General features: G+C 43.3%; 1 protein-coding gene across 4 annotated transcripts in view; it reads left to right on the top strand.

The window, feature by feature from the left end:
• The first annotated feature begins 11,459 nt into the window (after window positions 1-11,459).
• The window catches only part of LOC100992845 (A-kinase anchor protein 17B), a 30,027-nt gene continuing 25,679 nt past the window's right edge, over window positions 11,460-15,807 (top strand). For 3 of the 4 annotated variants that reach the window (XM_063601676.1, XM_055106507.2, XM_055106508.3), the window contains exon 1: window positions 11,479-11,868. The gene's annotated coding sequence lies outside the window, so the exon portion shown is untranslated. Of the gene's footprint in view, window positions 11,869-15,807 lie in introns of all 4 variants that reach the window. The other variant, XM_014343536.5, reaches the window with a different exon arrangement.

The raw sequence follows: 15,807 nt of genomic DNA, 5'->3' as shown, positions 1-15,807 counted from the left end.
TTTGTGGTATGTAAATTACACCTCAATAAAGCCATTAAAATATAAATTTGATTGTCATTTTATCACCAAATAATCATCGGCAGGGTATATGAAATTGTGGATTGAGAATCTGCTGATTTATACACATGCATGAAGATGAGTGAGAGCAAAGGGATATGTTAATAATCTTGGGGGGTTTGTTGGCTCAGAGAAGCTACTGGGCTCCAAGGAGATTGATGAAGCTAAAATGTCATTGTCACATGGGAGGTAACTATTGATTTCACTGACAAGCCCTGTAATTATAGAACACACTGCCTAGTTACATTAATTAGAAGCGAGTAAGAGAGTGGAGCTGGAGCCATGCTGGCAAGGAGAGAGGGAAAGTGGAGATCAATCTTCTCTAAGATGTGGTTGGAGCATGCAGCGAGTGAAGAGAGGGAAAGCTGAAAAGTAGGGTGGAGATTGGAACCAGTTTGAAGATCTCTATGAGAAAGGCATAATACTTACTACTTTGGATTGCATATATATTCAATAAAATTATATATTAAATAATATTTTAAAATTGTAAAGCACTATACAACTAAAATTATTTTTAATAGGCAATACAGGCCTTTGGCAAAAATGCAAATGGTACGAAAAAAATGATGTAAAGAGACAGTGAAAAGTATATTTCTTCCCCACCTTTGTCACCCATTTACTCTCTACAGAAGTATCCACTATTTCATTTTTTGTGTGTATTCCTCTGGAGAAATTCTATTATTCTATCCACATACAAATTCATGTATATATATATGTGTATATATGAATGTATTTTACAAATGACAGGATACTGTTCACACTGTTTTTTATTTGTATTTGTATTTACTTAACAATGTAGCTAGGAGAGCACTCCTTATCAACACATATCAATCTGTCTCATTCTTTTATTTTTTTTTTTGAGACAGAGTCTCTCTCTGTCGCCCAGGCTGGAGTGCAGTGGCACAATCTCGGCTCACTGCAACCTCCGCCTCCCAGGTTCAAGCAATTCTCCTGCCTCAGCCTCCCAAGTAGCTGGGATTACAGGTGTGCACCACCACACCCGGCAAATTTTTTATATTTTTGGTAGAGATGAGGTTTCACCATGTTGGCCAGGCTGGTCTCAAACTCCTGACCTCAAGTGATCTGCCCGCCTTAGCTTCCTAAAGTGCTGAGATTACAGGAGTGAGCCACTGCGCCTGGCCTGATCTGCCTCATTCTTTTCAAACACCTATAGAGTATTTCCTTGTACTGCTATTTATTTAACCAATCTTCTTTGGAGGACATTTAATTTATTTCAGTGGCATCTGTTTTATCTTCTTAAATTAATCCTAACCACTTAACAGCAAAACCAGTTCTCAACATAGTGATGAAGGTGTTGGATTTTTTTGCTTAATATATTAGTTTATTGCTATGTTAATTTTTTTCAGTAAGAGTAATAATCTTAATATCCCCAAGACTTTAAAAACATTTTTGAAGATGCAATAAAGAGCTGCAGGGAAATTCAAGCACAATTCACCTCTAAAGAGCTGATTTGGCCTGGCTAAATATAGTCTACCAGGCAGCTTGGGCAAGGGTTTCAACATATTCAGGCTCCAACTTGGAAGGGGAACTTAAGCTTTCAAGAATACTTCTTTGAAAGAGAAGAACCCAGAGAGGCAGTAGAATAAAGTGGAAAGATTTCTGGACTGGGTTTGGTTGCTCACACCTGTAATCCCAGCACTTTGGGAGGCCGAGGCGGGCGGATCACTTGAGGTAAGAAGTTCGAGACCAGCCTGGCCAAGATGGTGAAACCCTGTCTCTACTAAAAATATAAAAATTAACTGGGCGTGGTGGCAGGTACCACCTGTAATCCCAGCTACTTGGAGGCTGAGGCAGGAGAATCTCTTGAACTTGGGAGGTGGAGGTTGCAGTGAGCTGAGATCGTGCCACTGTACTCCAGCCTAAATGACAGAGAGATTCTGTCTCCAAAAAAAAAAAAAAAAAAAAAAAAAAGATTCTTGGGGCTGGAGTCAGAAGACTTGAGTTTCAGCCCCAGTTTTGTTACTAACTGGCTATGTGACCTTGGGTAAATCGCCCCCTTTTAGGGGTTCAGTTTTCCCTCATATGTTAAACAGGGGCAGAAATAGCAAATTCCTAATGCTATTATATGGACTGGATGAATTAAGAGAGTCACATAAAGTACCTTATAAACGTTAAGTATAAATATTACCCTAAGGGACAGAGAGACATAAAGCCAGACTAGCTTGAGCTCCAGGTAGAATAAATACACGTATGACCACATACTGTAACCTGAAAGCTAAAAAATGGGCTAAGAAAGAAATGACCCCTTCTCAGTTAGATTTTTATGCATCTGGAACTTAACAAAGAGCAAAGGAACCCTTTTTGGAAAAGTTCCTGTATGTCTACAGTTTAAATGCCCATCTTTGTCACAAGCTGTTGGAAAGCATATTCCTATAAATACTTCCTTTTTTTCCTCTTTATAGTTCTCTATATTACAACTCACTGACCAAGGATATAAGTCCCTAACTGTCAGTGAGAGTGAAAGAGAAGATTTGCATTTTGAAGGTGGAAATGCTCCCTATTTAGATATGCCAGTTCAGATAAACCCAACTGTTTGTTTGTTTATTTATTTATTTATTTATTTGAGATGGAGTTTTGCTCTTGTCACCTAGGCTGGAGTGCAATGGCGCAATCTCAGCTCACTGCAACCTCTGCCTCCCGGCTTCAAGTAATTCTCCAGCCTCAGCCTCCTGAGGAGCTGGGATTACAGGTGCCCGCCACCACAGCCGGGTTTTTTTTTTTTTTTTTTTGTATTTTTAGTAGAGATGAGGTTTCACCATGTTGGCCAGGCTGGTCTCGAACTCCTGACCTCAGGTAATCCACCCACCTCGGCCTCCCGAAGTGCTGAGATTACAGGCGTGAGCCACTGCCCCGGGCCGATTTTTTTTTTAAGAAGAATTGGACCATTTGACATTTCACTGGGAGGAAACCTAGAAACAGTGAAGGAAAAGCCAACCAGCATCCTGTGAGAGAAGAAAGAAAATGGAGAGGGAGGCCGGGCACGGTGGCTCATGCCTGTAATCCCAGCACTTTGGGAGGCTGAGGCGGGCGGATCACCTGAGGTCAGGAGTTCGAAAGCAGCTTGGCCAATATGGTGAAACCCCGTCTCTACTAAAAATACAAAAATTAGCCAGGCGTGCTGGTGCATGCCTGTAACCCCACCTACTTGGGAGGCTGAGGCGGGAGAATTGCTTGAACCCGTGAGGCGGAGGTTGTAGTGAGCCGAGATTGTGCCACTGCACTCCAGCCTGGGAGACAGAGCAAGACTCCGTCTCAAAAAAAAAAAAAAAAAAAAAAGAAAGAAAAGAAAAAGAAAAAGAAGGAGAGGCAGACAGAGATAAACTAAGTGTAAATTGATACAAGATTTTTGGAGGGCAATTTGGCAAGGGGTTTGTGTGTAGAAGACAGCCTGCTATGAGGGATCAGAGTCAAGCAAGTTGGTGAAGGCATCCCTGTGGAGGGGCAGCCTGGTGTGGGAAGTCAGAGCCTCAGAGGGCTAACAAGGACATCCGCATGATGGAGTGGCATGGCATGGGCTGTTGGAGCCTGAGTGGAACGAGGAGGTCATACACATGGGGGAGAGGTGATGTAGGGAGCCAGAGCCTGAGCAGGCTGCAGAGGGAATCCATGAGGCAGGGAGGCTGGTTATGGAGAATCAGAGGCACCCAGGCAGGGAGAACAGAGCTGTCAGGGAGGGGTGGCAATGGACATGGGAGATTGATTACGTTTTCAGTATTTATTTCTTTGCTTTTTTTTTTCTTTTTTTTCTGAGATGGAGTCTCTGTCACCCAGGCTGGAGTGCAGTGGTATGATGATCTCGGCTCAGTGCATCTTCTGCCTCCCAGACTCAAGCGATCCTCCCACCTCACCCTCCTGAGTAGCTGGGACCACAGGCACACACCACCATGCCCGGCTAATTATTGTATTTTTGGTAGAGACAGGGTTTCACCATGTTACCCAGGCTGGTCTCAAACTCCTGAACTCAAGTGATCCACCTGCCTCGGCCTCCCAAAGTGTTAGGATTACAGGCATGAGCCACCGCGCCCAGCCAAGTGTTAGTATCTTTTTCTGTGTGACAATTTACCCCCAAAACTCAGCAGCTTAACACAATACACATCTATTATCTCAGTTTTTATGTGGCAGGAATCTGGGCATGGCTTAGCTGGGTGTCTCTGGCTCAGAGTCTCTCACAAAGCTAAAATCTGAAGCTTCAACTGAGGGAGGCTCTGCTTCCAAGCACACTCATGTGGTTGTTGGTAGGATTTATTTCTTCAAGGGGCGTTGACTGAAGACCTCAGTTGCTCAATGGCTGTGGCCAGAAGGCTCTCTCAGCTCCTTGCCATGTGGGTCTCTCCATAAGGGCATCTAGCTTCCCTCAGCTACTGAGAGGGAGGATGGGAGGGGGAGAGAGAGAGAGAAAGGGAGGAGTGGGTAGGGCAAGGGGAGGGAGGAAGAGAGAGACTAGAAGCCAGAGTCATCTTATAACCTAATCTCGGAAGTAACATCCCATAACTTTTGCTGTATTCTGTCATTAGAAGTGATTCACTAAATCCAACTCACACTCCAGGGGAGGTGATTCCACAAGTGGTTGAATACCAGGAGGCAGGGATCACCGAGGGCTATCTTAGAAACCTCCCGGCACAGTTACATAGAGGAGTATTGATAAAAATGAGTAAATATATTAAGAATGACGTAAGCTATCTTCTCATTGTCATAAATTATTACTAATGCAGAAAGAAAGAAAATTAGAATGAACCCTGTGGTGTTGGATTGGATATATCAGAGTAAACTCATGGTTAGATAAATGACAGATGGATAGATAGATACATAAAAATGTGTGTGTGTGTGTGTGTAAGTGTATATAAGTGAGGACTCTGAGAGGCTCAGGGAGCAGCAACACACCAACAACAATATATACACCTGCTGCTCAGATTTGGCTTCTAGATACCATTTCCACTAAAAGGAATCAGGGCTTCTCCAGGCTGATTTTGGGACTACAGAAGGCAAAGTACAAGATGAGCCTGGAATATTTTGTGCCAGAAACTAAGGAGGTGCTCGAAAAATGATGGGGTCATGTCAAAGGGACATGGAAACCAGCTTAAAGGGGCTCCCAGTGGCCAAATCTAGGACAATTTGAGCATCAAAGTAAACAATGATAATAATGGACTATAATCCATTGAATAAAATAGGAAACCGTAAGTCTATACTGGTATAAACAAATAAATGAATAAATTGAAAGTTTGATGAGGAATGGAATATTTACACAGTTTCAACGTACTTCCCCCAGAAGGTATGTACTAATTACAAAGAATAACTTCACAGTGGAGAAGCCTAGCACTTACCACCTTAGTCAAGAGATCAAAATGACCATCATGAGTAGTAATAGGACACGTTGAAATTATGCTCCACTTGACAGAATGCAATTAGAGCCTAGCGTCACTTCTATGATAGCCCTGCCAAAAATAAGTAACCTAAATTTAATCACTGGGAAACATCAGATAAACTCAAATTGAGGGATATTTCCCAAATTAACTGGCCCGTAGTCTCCAAAAGTGCCTGAGTCTTAAAAGTCAACAGAAGACCAAGGAACTCTTCCAGACTGAAGGAGATGAAGGACACATGACAATTAAAAGCACTGCACGATTCTGAACTGGATCCTTTTGCTGTAATAGACCATTTTGAGACATCTGATGAAACTTAAATAGTACCTGGGGATTCAATGTTAGTAATCTATTAATGTTAATTTCCTGATTTTTGATGGTTGTTTCATTCATGGTTAGACAGGAAAGTATCCTTGTCATTAAAAAAATAAAAAGGTACACACTAAATTATTCAGGGGAAATGGGACATCAGGGTGGCAAATCACTTTCAAAGGGTTCAGGAAAAAAAAAACCAGAACAGCCTGTATTACACTTCCAACTTTTTTATAAGTTTAGGATTGGTTTAAAATGATAATAATAGTAGTAGTAGTAATTTAAAAATAATGAAAAGAATGCCATAATCATGAAAGTCAAAGACAGTCTGAAGAACAGTTTCAAGATGAAAGAAGGCTAGATATAAATGAAAAATGCAATATATGATGCTGAATTACATCTCAGACCCCCTCCCCCCAATTTTTTTGCTACAAAGAACATTATCTGCACAATTGGAGTATTATGAGTAAGGCCTGTAGGGTAGATAATAGAACTTTATGATATTAACTTCCTGATGTTAATATTTGCACTGTGCTTATGTAAGGAGATTTTTTCGGCCGGACACAGTGGCTCACGCCTATAATCCCAACACTTTGGGAGGCCGAGGTGGGAGGATCACCTGAGGTCGGGAGTTCGAGACCAGCTTGACCAACATGGAGAAACCCCGCCTGTACTAAAAATACAAAATTAGCTGGTCATGGTGGCACATCCCTGTAATCCCAGCTACTCGGGAGATTGAGGCAAGAGAATCACTTGAACCTGGGAGGCAGAGGTTGTGGTGAGCTGAGATTGCGCCCTTGAACTCCAGCCTGGGCAACAAGAGTGAAACTCTGTCTCAAAGGAAAAAAAAAAGAGATTTTTTTCTTTTTTCATAAATGCTTCTAGGACAGAAAGAGAAATATTTTGTTCTAAGAAATACATACTGAAGTATTTAAAGTTAAATGGACCTCATAGCTAAAATTTACTCCCACATGGTTCAGAAAAAAGGTAATATGCGTATATAGAGAAAATATGATAAAACAAACCGACAAACTGTTAACAATTGGGGAAATACGTGTGTTCCTGCAACTTCTCTGTAAGTCTGAAATTATATCACAATAAAAAGTTACAAAAATATACATATCCTTTGTCCTCACAATTATCTTTCAAAAGGTATCCAACATATATATAAAGATATTCATACATGGATGTTCACTGCAGTATTGTTTGAAATAACTGAAGATCAGGCTCAAACAAATTGTTTATTGATAGTGGATTTTTCATACTATGAAACACTATGTAAGATAATTGGGTATATACCTGGGCTAAAAATAAGGAACAAATCACCTTATGTTGATTAGAATGGCTGCTATAAAAATAAACAGAAAATAAGCATTGGCAGGGATGTGGAGAAATTAGAACTTTTGTGTACTGTTAGGGGAATGTAAAAATAGTACAACTGCCATAGAAAACAGTATGGAGGTTTCCAACAAACAAACAAACAACAACAACAACAACAACAAAACACACACACAAAAACCCCCAGAGCTATCATATGATCCAGCAATTTCACTTGTGGGTATATATCCAAAAGAATCGAAAGCTCAAATAAATGAGCTGCCTTGTTTCAAAATAATACATTTTCTACTAGTTTCTGCTATATTCATTGATTCAACCAATTTTTAAATATAAAGGTAACAGAGTTACATTCCACAGTGACATAAATATATTAAAGTAAACTAAAATTTCCACAAAAGTCTTTTCTTTTGTTTTGTTTTTTTTCTGAGACGGAATCTTGCTCTGTCGCCCAGGCTGTAGTGCAGTCGCGCGATCTGGGTTCACTGCAACCCCCACCTCCTGGGTTCAAGTGATTCTCCTGCCTCAGCCTCCTGAGTAGCTGGAATTACAGGCGCGTGCCACCATGCCTGACTAATTTTTGTGTTTTTTAGCAGAGACGGAGTTTCACCATGTTGGCCAGGCTGGTGTCCAACTCCTGACCTCAAGTGATCTACCCCCCTCGGCCTCCCAAAGTGCTGGTATTACAGGTGTGAACCACCGCGCCTGGCCTTTTTTTTTTTTTTTTTTTTTAATGAGATAGATTCTCACTCTGTCATCCAGAGTGAGGCAGGGGCGTGATCTCAGTTCACTGCAACCTCTGCCTCCTGGGTTCAAGTGATTCTCCTGCCTCAGCCTCCTGAGTAGCTGAGACCACCCGAGTAGCTGGGACCACAAGCATGTGCCACAATGCCTGGCTAATTTTTGTATTTTTTGGTAGAGACAGGGTTTCGCCATGGTGGCCAGGCTGGTCTTGAACTCCTGACCTCAAGCGATCCGCCCACTTCGGTCTCCCAAAGTGCTGGGAGTGAGCCACCACGCTGGGCAGAAATTTCCACAAATAGTTTTAACAGGCAAGAGAGTCAAATGAATTGAGTGGGCTTCATGGCTGCCTTTCAATACAACTCCGTGCTTTCAGGTTGTACCCACGGCTAATGATTTTATCCAAAAGACAACAGGCCAGGCACAGTGTCTCATGCCTGTAACCCCAGCACTTTGGGAGGCCAAGGCAGGCGAATCACTTGAGACCAGGAGTTTGAGACCAGCCTGGCCAACATGGTGAAGCCCTGTCTCTACTAAAAAAAAAAAAAAAAAGAAAGAAAGAAATTAGCTGGGCATGGTGGCCTGTAATCCCAGCTACTCAGGAGGCTGAGACAGGAGAATTGCTTGGGAGGCGGAGGTTGCAGTGAGCTGAGATCGCACCACTACGCTCCAGCCTGGGTGACTAAGCTATACTGTGTCTCAAAAATGAACAAACAAACAAACAAACAAACAAAAAACCAAAGTACAACATTTGGAGACTGCACTTTTTGCTGTTTCTCGGGTAAGGTAAGTTGATTTTTTTTTTCAGTGCTATCAGTAACATAGTAAATCAATGCTACATGACACTTTTCCAATGCTACATAACATAACTCTTATTTTGTCCAGACTCAGAAGGAAGCTTACAGTAGGTGAATCCCTTGCAACCTGATTCATTTCTCATGTTGATTTCCAAAGGTCTAGAATAGAATGGCAGCATTTCAAATTATTGAACACTTGAATAATCTGCTTGGATTTTTTTTATTCACCTTAAAACTCGATAGTAAACAGGCATTACTGATTGGGGGTTATAAAGGATTTATGGCAGCAAAAGTTAAAAATTTGTTTTCTTTCTAATATTTTGATTCTGTTGTCACTTCGGTTGAAAATTAATGATAATTTTCTGCCCTGTGTATGGATATGGACCTTAATAATATAATTGGGTATCTGCTATCAAATTTATATTCTTCAAGAGAAAGCCACATCAAATAAAAGAAACTGTTTAAGCCCCTTTTATTTTTATTTTGCAATACTAGAGGGAATTCTAAGCCATATTGCTTACTGCTCTTTAGGTTTTATTTTTCTAAATTTTAATGGTGTCTTACACTTATGATGTATTTAACTTACATTAAAATGTAGATGTTTTAAGGATTTTAGTTTTGTTAAGGCTTTTCTAATTATAATTTAAGTAATAAAGGATTATTATAAGAGTAACAACTAGGATTAGGAATTTTTTTAGGTTTATCTGTGCTATGTTTACTGATTATGTCACTTAGAGTGACATTATATTTTGAAAATATATATCAAATGATAGCATAACAGGGTAGTTCTGTTGCTAAATATTTTGTGCAAATCTTTAAAAAAAGACTAATTTTTCTGATAATCTCTTCTTGTAACTGGTATATTCAAGGGTTTTGTCTCACTCCAGGAAAGCCTTTTCATTAAAAGATGAGATTGAAGCATTATGTCACTGACATTTATTAAATGCTCACAATGTGCCAGTCTCTGGGTTAGGTGTTCCAAATACCAATGTTCAAAACAACATTGCAAAGAATTATTCTCACTGTGCAAATGAAAAAATAGTGGCCTAGAAAATTAAGTCACTTGCCCAAGCTGTGTTATAAAGCTAATAAGTGGGAATAACTAGATTTTGAACCATGATTTTTTTTCCCAGACATTGGTAGTAATACGTTTTCAAGTCAGTTTTCTTGGTATTATTTCTATTTTTGTTTTTATTTTTAATTGTTGTTGCTTATGCCCCAAAATGAAATGAATGACATGCATTCTTCATGTATATTGTTTGAAACAAAAGTCCCGGAAATACACTAACAGGAATATCATTTATTGATAAGCTGAATTCTGTTTTACTTTTTCCCAATAGTCTATGCATTAGAAAAGAAAATATTTCACTAAAGTAATTAAAGCACAAAATCATTAAGATTCAACAACAACAACAAAAAGCTTTAGATGACAAGAGAAGCAATTTTCCCATTGTTATTACTTTAATATATCCCATTTGGAGCATTGGATAACCTAAAATACAAATCAACGTAATGATTAGCAGCATAGCATCTAGAACTAAATTGCTCAGATTAGAATCTCAGCTCTCGTTATTTAATCGCTCATGTAGGGCTGTAGCTTAAACTTTCTATGCCTCGGTTTCTTCATTTAAAAAATGGGGACAAAAAATGGAATTTCGGTCACAGTTTTTTAATTAGTACTAAATACCTTTATACAGTTTGTATATGTAAAACCCTTTTTCATGGTACCTAACACAATAAGGAATAGCTATTAAATTTTCAGGTCAATTTATTTAACTGAAATGATTATGTATACTGCATCAGTGTACACAGATTTGTTTTATATTGGATGGAATATAACTTAAGAGATTAAATGATACAAAATATGGTTATATTTGATTTTATTTTAAAGCATAAAAATATTCAAAATATTATAACTATATTAAGCTATATTCTGTAGTTTTAATTATATATTAAAACTATATTCTATAGAATGGGCCTTGTGATATGGAAGTCAAGAAAGTGAATGCTACCTGAGGGAGCTCCACCAGAGAAGTCTATATAAGGGACTTGGCCATCCTGGTCTCCTCTGTGCTGAAGGGTCTATACTCTGGGGTGGGGTGGGGTGTAAAGGATAGACTCAGTTCCTGCCTTCCACTTTCAAAAGATATAAAGGAATTAAATTCAGAGACGAGCCTTGAACCCAGGTCTTTAGAGCAACAGAGCCTGGAGGAACGTGGCTGGAATTGTGTTCAAATTGTTGGACCACCATGGGCAGGAGGAACAAGACTGACTTTGCATGTCCTCAAACGTGCAGAAGTTACCAGGGGACCGGTTTCGCTCACTCTCAAGCCAGGAAGTCGGAGACCCGAACGGTGGTACACGGAGCCAGTGAGTCCTGGTCGCTGGAAGTTGGCCAGCCTCCGAAAGCAGGCCCCAGAAACAGAAAAAAACAATGCGAGGATAGTCAGTCGATGGCCTTTGTGGTTCGTCCTCACTCCCTGATGTGTAAATTTGGCCGAGCGCGTGGCCACTTCTCAGCAGTCCCACTTCAGGGATGAGGTGAACAACATCACCTCTCTCGTTAGTTGTATACTCGTTTTTTCAAAGGAAATAGGTCGCGTGGGGGTTGGTAGGCCAAGTGAGTTTCAGCCTCTAAATCACTGTAACTTCGTGGGGGTTGAGGGGGGAGTAGCATGATCAAAGCCTCGAAATCTTCGGGAGTAGCGGCGCCTTGGGGTAAACTTTGGCTCGGCCTTTGCAGCAGGAGAGGGGCGGGGTTACTTGAAGGGCTCCTCAGGAGAAGGCGATTGGCCCTGGGGGAATCCAGGGGCGGGAAGAGTCCATCATTGCCGCCGGTCTTGCCTGCGTTCAGGGCGAGCCGCCAGCGCGGCAGAGCTCTGAGGGCAGCCCGCGCGCGGGCAGACGAACCCGCAGTCGCGAGCTACTAGGCAGCCGCGGTGAGCTCGCCAGAGCCTCAGGGGATCGAGGAGGTCACGGGGCATTGGCACCGGGTCGCGCGCCAGCGTTGCCCTCTTAGCGAGGACACTTCTGCGCGCGGTGAGCTCGACGCGAGCCATTCAACAGCTGGCCTCGCGAGCGACAGTCGCACGGGGTGACTGGAACCGCTGACGGTTGCGACTGCGGCGGTGAGAGGGAGGCGACGACGGCGGCATAGACATTGGCGGCAGCGGCAGCGGCGGCGGCGGCAGTCCCGTTATCCTACCGGATCCTGGAGTAGAGACGAACGGTTCCTGAAGCTCCCGGTAAATGCCCTGGGCTCTGTCCTCAGAGAAGGCAGCCACGCTGGGCCTTCGGTGGGGACTGGGGAGGGGCTGCGCAAGAGACCCGAGTTCCCCGCTTGCCCCAGCAGAGTCACGTTTTCCAGAGTAACGCCTAGGCTCTTCCAGGTCCACTCTCCCCTCACTCGAGACCCCGCCGAGCCAGGGAGCGCACCGGAACCCACTCGAGGGCTCACCCAGGCCGCTGTCGGGCGAAGGTCGAGGCATTCCCCTGAGGCACGTTGGCAGTGACATCCCGCTAATGGGAACTGAAGGTGCCCTCTCCTGCTCGACCGGTACGCCAAGTGCCCATCATTAGCAGGGCTCTGCCGCTGCCGCCCCCTGATGACCCTCGTCCTTGGCTTTAGGGACTTCTCAAGAGATTCTGAGTCTCGGCTTGAGGTTTCCGGCGGGGTGGATTAAGACCGTTTTAATCTGACTGTGGCTTGCTCACCCACAACGCTTTCGGGATGCAAGATCCTGAGCTTGGGTTGGTGGGCCGAGAGGCGAGGGGAAGAATCAAGTTGGGGAGGCCCATGCTGTAGGATATGCATGCCATACCCGCGCTCAGGGGGAAATCATAGTCGTGGTCCTTGGGACCCGTGCCGCCTTTTGGTCTCCTGCTTTTTGTGTTTTTATTTAAAGTCGACCATTACAGGAGGCAGAACTTTCTAGTGCTGTTAACTCCGAGGGGTAACAAACGTGTATTGGAACGCTGGGTTCCAGTATGGGAAACTGGTTACCCTTTGGGCCTCTTCTTGGTGTCTTTTCTAGATTGAGAATATGATCTCAAAGATCATGCCCATTTCGCCCTGTTTTCCGGCCTGTCTCTGATCTAACCTTGGAACTTCATGCTGTTGAGAGTGAAAACTTGTGCAGTGCAATCGGTAGGGCTCGTTCTTCATGCTGAGAAAACCATTTTTTTGGAAAAATATGTTGGGACCTCTCAAATTCTGGTTTTTTGTTTGTTTGCCTTTTGAAGCATGTGACATTCCAGCAGTTACATTTTTCTGTGCTCTGGTTTTTTGGGAGGAAGGGAGAGAGGCGGGGGGAGGGGAGAGAGGCTGGGGGAGGCCTTCAAAGAATGGAGTAACTTGAAGCATGGAGTAACTTCCATGAAGGCATTTTTCCTTCAACCCTTGTGGAGCACAGAGGAAAGTGACTAGTGGAATAGGCCTGCTGGCAAAGGTGCCCGGGGGATCCCAGCTGCCACACACATCAGGATGGATGGGGCTGACTTGAGGTGGAGTAACATTGGGCAGGAGGGGGACAGGGCCTGCAGAGTCCACCTTGGCTTTTGTAGTGGCTTTCCATTTTGTTCCAGCCAAAGAGTATACCTGCAGTGCAGCCTGTTTGTCCAAGTTCCCATCATACACTTACGTGAAGAGAGTGGCCTTTGCTGGCTTTATGTGTCATCTCTATACCCACAGTAAGAAAGGCGAGGTACAGAGGTTAGAGAACATGGAGATGATAATGGTGGTGGTGGTGGTGGTGGTGGTGGTGATGCGTGTGTGAGAGAGAGACTTATTCCAAACAGTGAAGCAGTTTATCTTCCCAGCATGCATTCCTACCTTTGCTAGAGAGAGAGAGACTTTTGCTGAGTTATTTCAGAGCCAGGGCGCTGGTAGTTGTCCAACTCTCTGATTCAGTGTACACTTGGGTCTGTGGGTTCTATGTTGTATCCAACATGCTTCTGGCACTTTAAGAAGCTATAAAACCAAGCTGTGGGCTGAGGCAGGCTAATGCCTGGGGCACAGAGCAAATGTGGACATCATGGAATCTAGTTGCCCTTTGCTCAGAAGAGACAGCGCAAGGGCTGGAGCACTTGCAGAAGAAGAGGAAGGTCAGTGAAAATTTGGTAGTCATAATAATAATGAAAATTTACTGAACACTTACTGGAAGTTAAGTACTTTACTTGGATCATTTTAATTAATTTATTTATTTTGAGACAGAGTTTCACTCTTGTTACCCAGGCTGGAGTGCAGTGCATGATCTCGGCTTACTGCAGCCTCCATCTCCTGGGTTCAAATGATTCTCCTGCCTCAGCCTCCCGAGTAGCTGGGATTAAAGGTACACGCCACTACACCCTGCTAATTTTTGTGTTTTTGGTAGAGATGGGGTTTCACCATGTTGGCCAGGGTGGTCTCGAACTCCTGACCTCAAATGATTCACCTGCCTCAGCCTCCCAAAGTGCTGGGATTACAGGCGTGAGCCACTGCACCTGGCCACATCATTTTATTTAATCCCACCTGTAAGGTAGGCACTATTATCATCTTCTGAAGCTCAAAGAGGTTAGGTAGCATGCCCAAGGATGTCACCAAGCTGGTCAGTGGCAGAGGCGGGATTTGAACCCAGATCTGCTTGACACCAGACCTTGAGCTCAAAAGCATTTTGGTTTTTACTGTCACAGAGAAGGTTGCATAAAAGAGGTGAAATGGAGCAAGGTTTTGAAGGGTGAGTAGGCTTTAGATGAGGAGAGGGGATATTTGGCTGAGGGGATCAACATCTTTAAAGGAACTCAAGGAAGACTGGCCCAACTAGAATGGAGGATGGACACACGGGTGTGGTGAAAATAGGGTTGGCAAGGTGGGTAGGATCATGTTTTGGAGACCTTTGAAGGGAAACTGTTACCTGAAGCAGTAAGAAGTGGGGGATGTTGAGAATTTTGGGGCAAGGAAGAGCATGGCAAAGGCAGTATCAGTCACCTGGTGTGACCAGCATGTGCCTCTCTCATCCTCATTCTCATTTCTCATTCTTGAGAACCTTACCCAATGGTAGCACATTTAGACATTGTTTTTGGATTTCCTGAACCCCTACAGAGTAGCAGACATGTGCAACCAAATAGATTCCTGGGTGCAGTGTGCAGAAGGAACACACTAGGGGCCCTGGGTCAAACTCAGCCTTAGATGAGTGTGCTGCGGCCTGCACAGGATTTGAAAAAGCAATTGAATTAGTGGTCAATGTTGAAAAAGCAAAAGAACTCAGTAAGGATCAGGATTTCCAGCTTATCTTGAAATGCTGGAAGGTCTGGTCTGCATTTCACTTGTGGAGGGCAAAGCTGTGCAGAACTGACTTCTTTAGCAAGGGGCAGGTGCTCTGCTTTCCCATGGTCCTACCCAGTCCCCAGCCCCCTTGCTCAGTACCTGCCTAATCCTGTAGGCCCTGGGCCACTGCTCAAGGGAAACAAGCCCCCACTTGGGAAGTTTCACACTCAGGATTAGCTTCTTGTCTTATTGTGTAATTAGGAAATTGTCAGACATGCAGTGAAACTGTCTCTGTGAAGGGTGAATAATCTTAACACACAGGAATGCTGTGGACCTCATTGTGGAGCATTATCCATAGATAGTAGCTTTCTTTGGGCCTGGGGCTGAAAGCCCGCTGTGCTAGGGCCCCAAAGAGACATTCTGGTGGGCCTTGCTGTTCTTCATCCTTTGCTTGCACTCAGATTTTCTGTTTGCTGAATAGTTGATGTGTATAGCATCTGGGCCAAAAAGATTTTTAAAAAAATGGGGGGGGGGTGGGAAAACCCCGAAGTGACTACCTAAAAGATAGCATGTTAAAAATATTAATCTGGAGTCCCAGAAAGTGGTCCATATGTTTTAGATGGGCAGGTATAAGCCACTCTGTGTTGGCATTTGAGGTGGGGAGTTCTTTGTTGTGCAGGTCTGTTTAGGAACTTCAGGGCAGTTAGCATCGCTGGCCCCTTGCTTACAAAATGGCAGTGGTGTCCTCCCTATGCTAGTTATTGTGACAGCTACAACTATTTTTATGCATGTCCCAACACTCTTGAAGGGAGCAATACTGACACACTTAAACATGACTGTAGCCTATTCTCAGGAAGTTTAACACTCATGTGAAAGAATGTTAAAACCATTATTGCTTGTCTGTAGCCCAAACTACCAAATGTCTCTCCTGACATTCACC

The sequence above is a fragment of the Pan paniscus genome, chromosome X (genome assembly GCF_029289425.2).
Source record: "Pan paniscus chromosome X, NHGRI_mPanPan1-v2.0_pri, whole genome shotgun sequence".
Taxonomy (NCBI): domain Eukaryota; kingdom Metazoa; phylum Chordata; class Mammalia; order Primates; family Hominidae; genus Pan; species Pan paniscus.
Note: the sequence above shows the minus strand (reverse complement) of the source record. Positions and strands in the feature narration are given on the sequence as shown.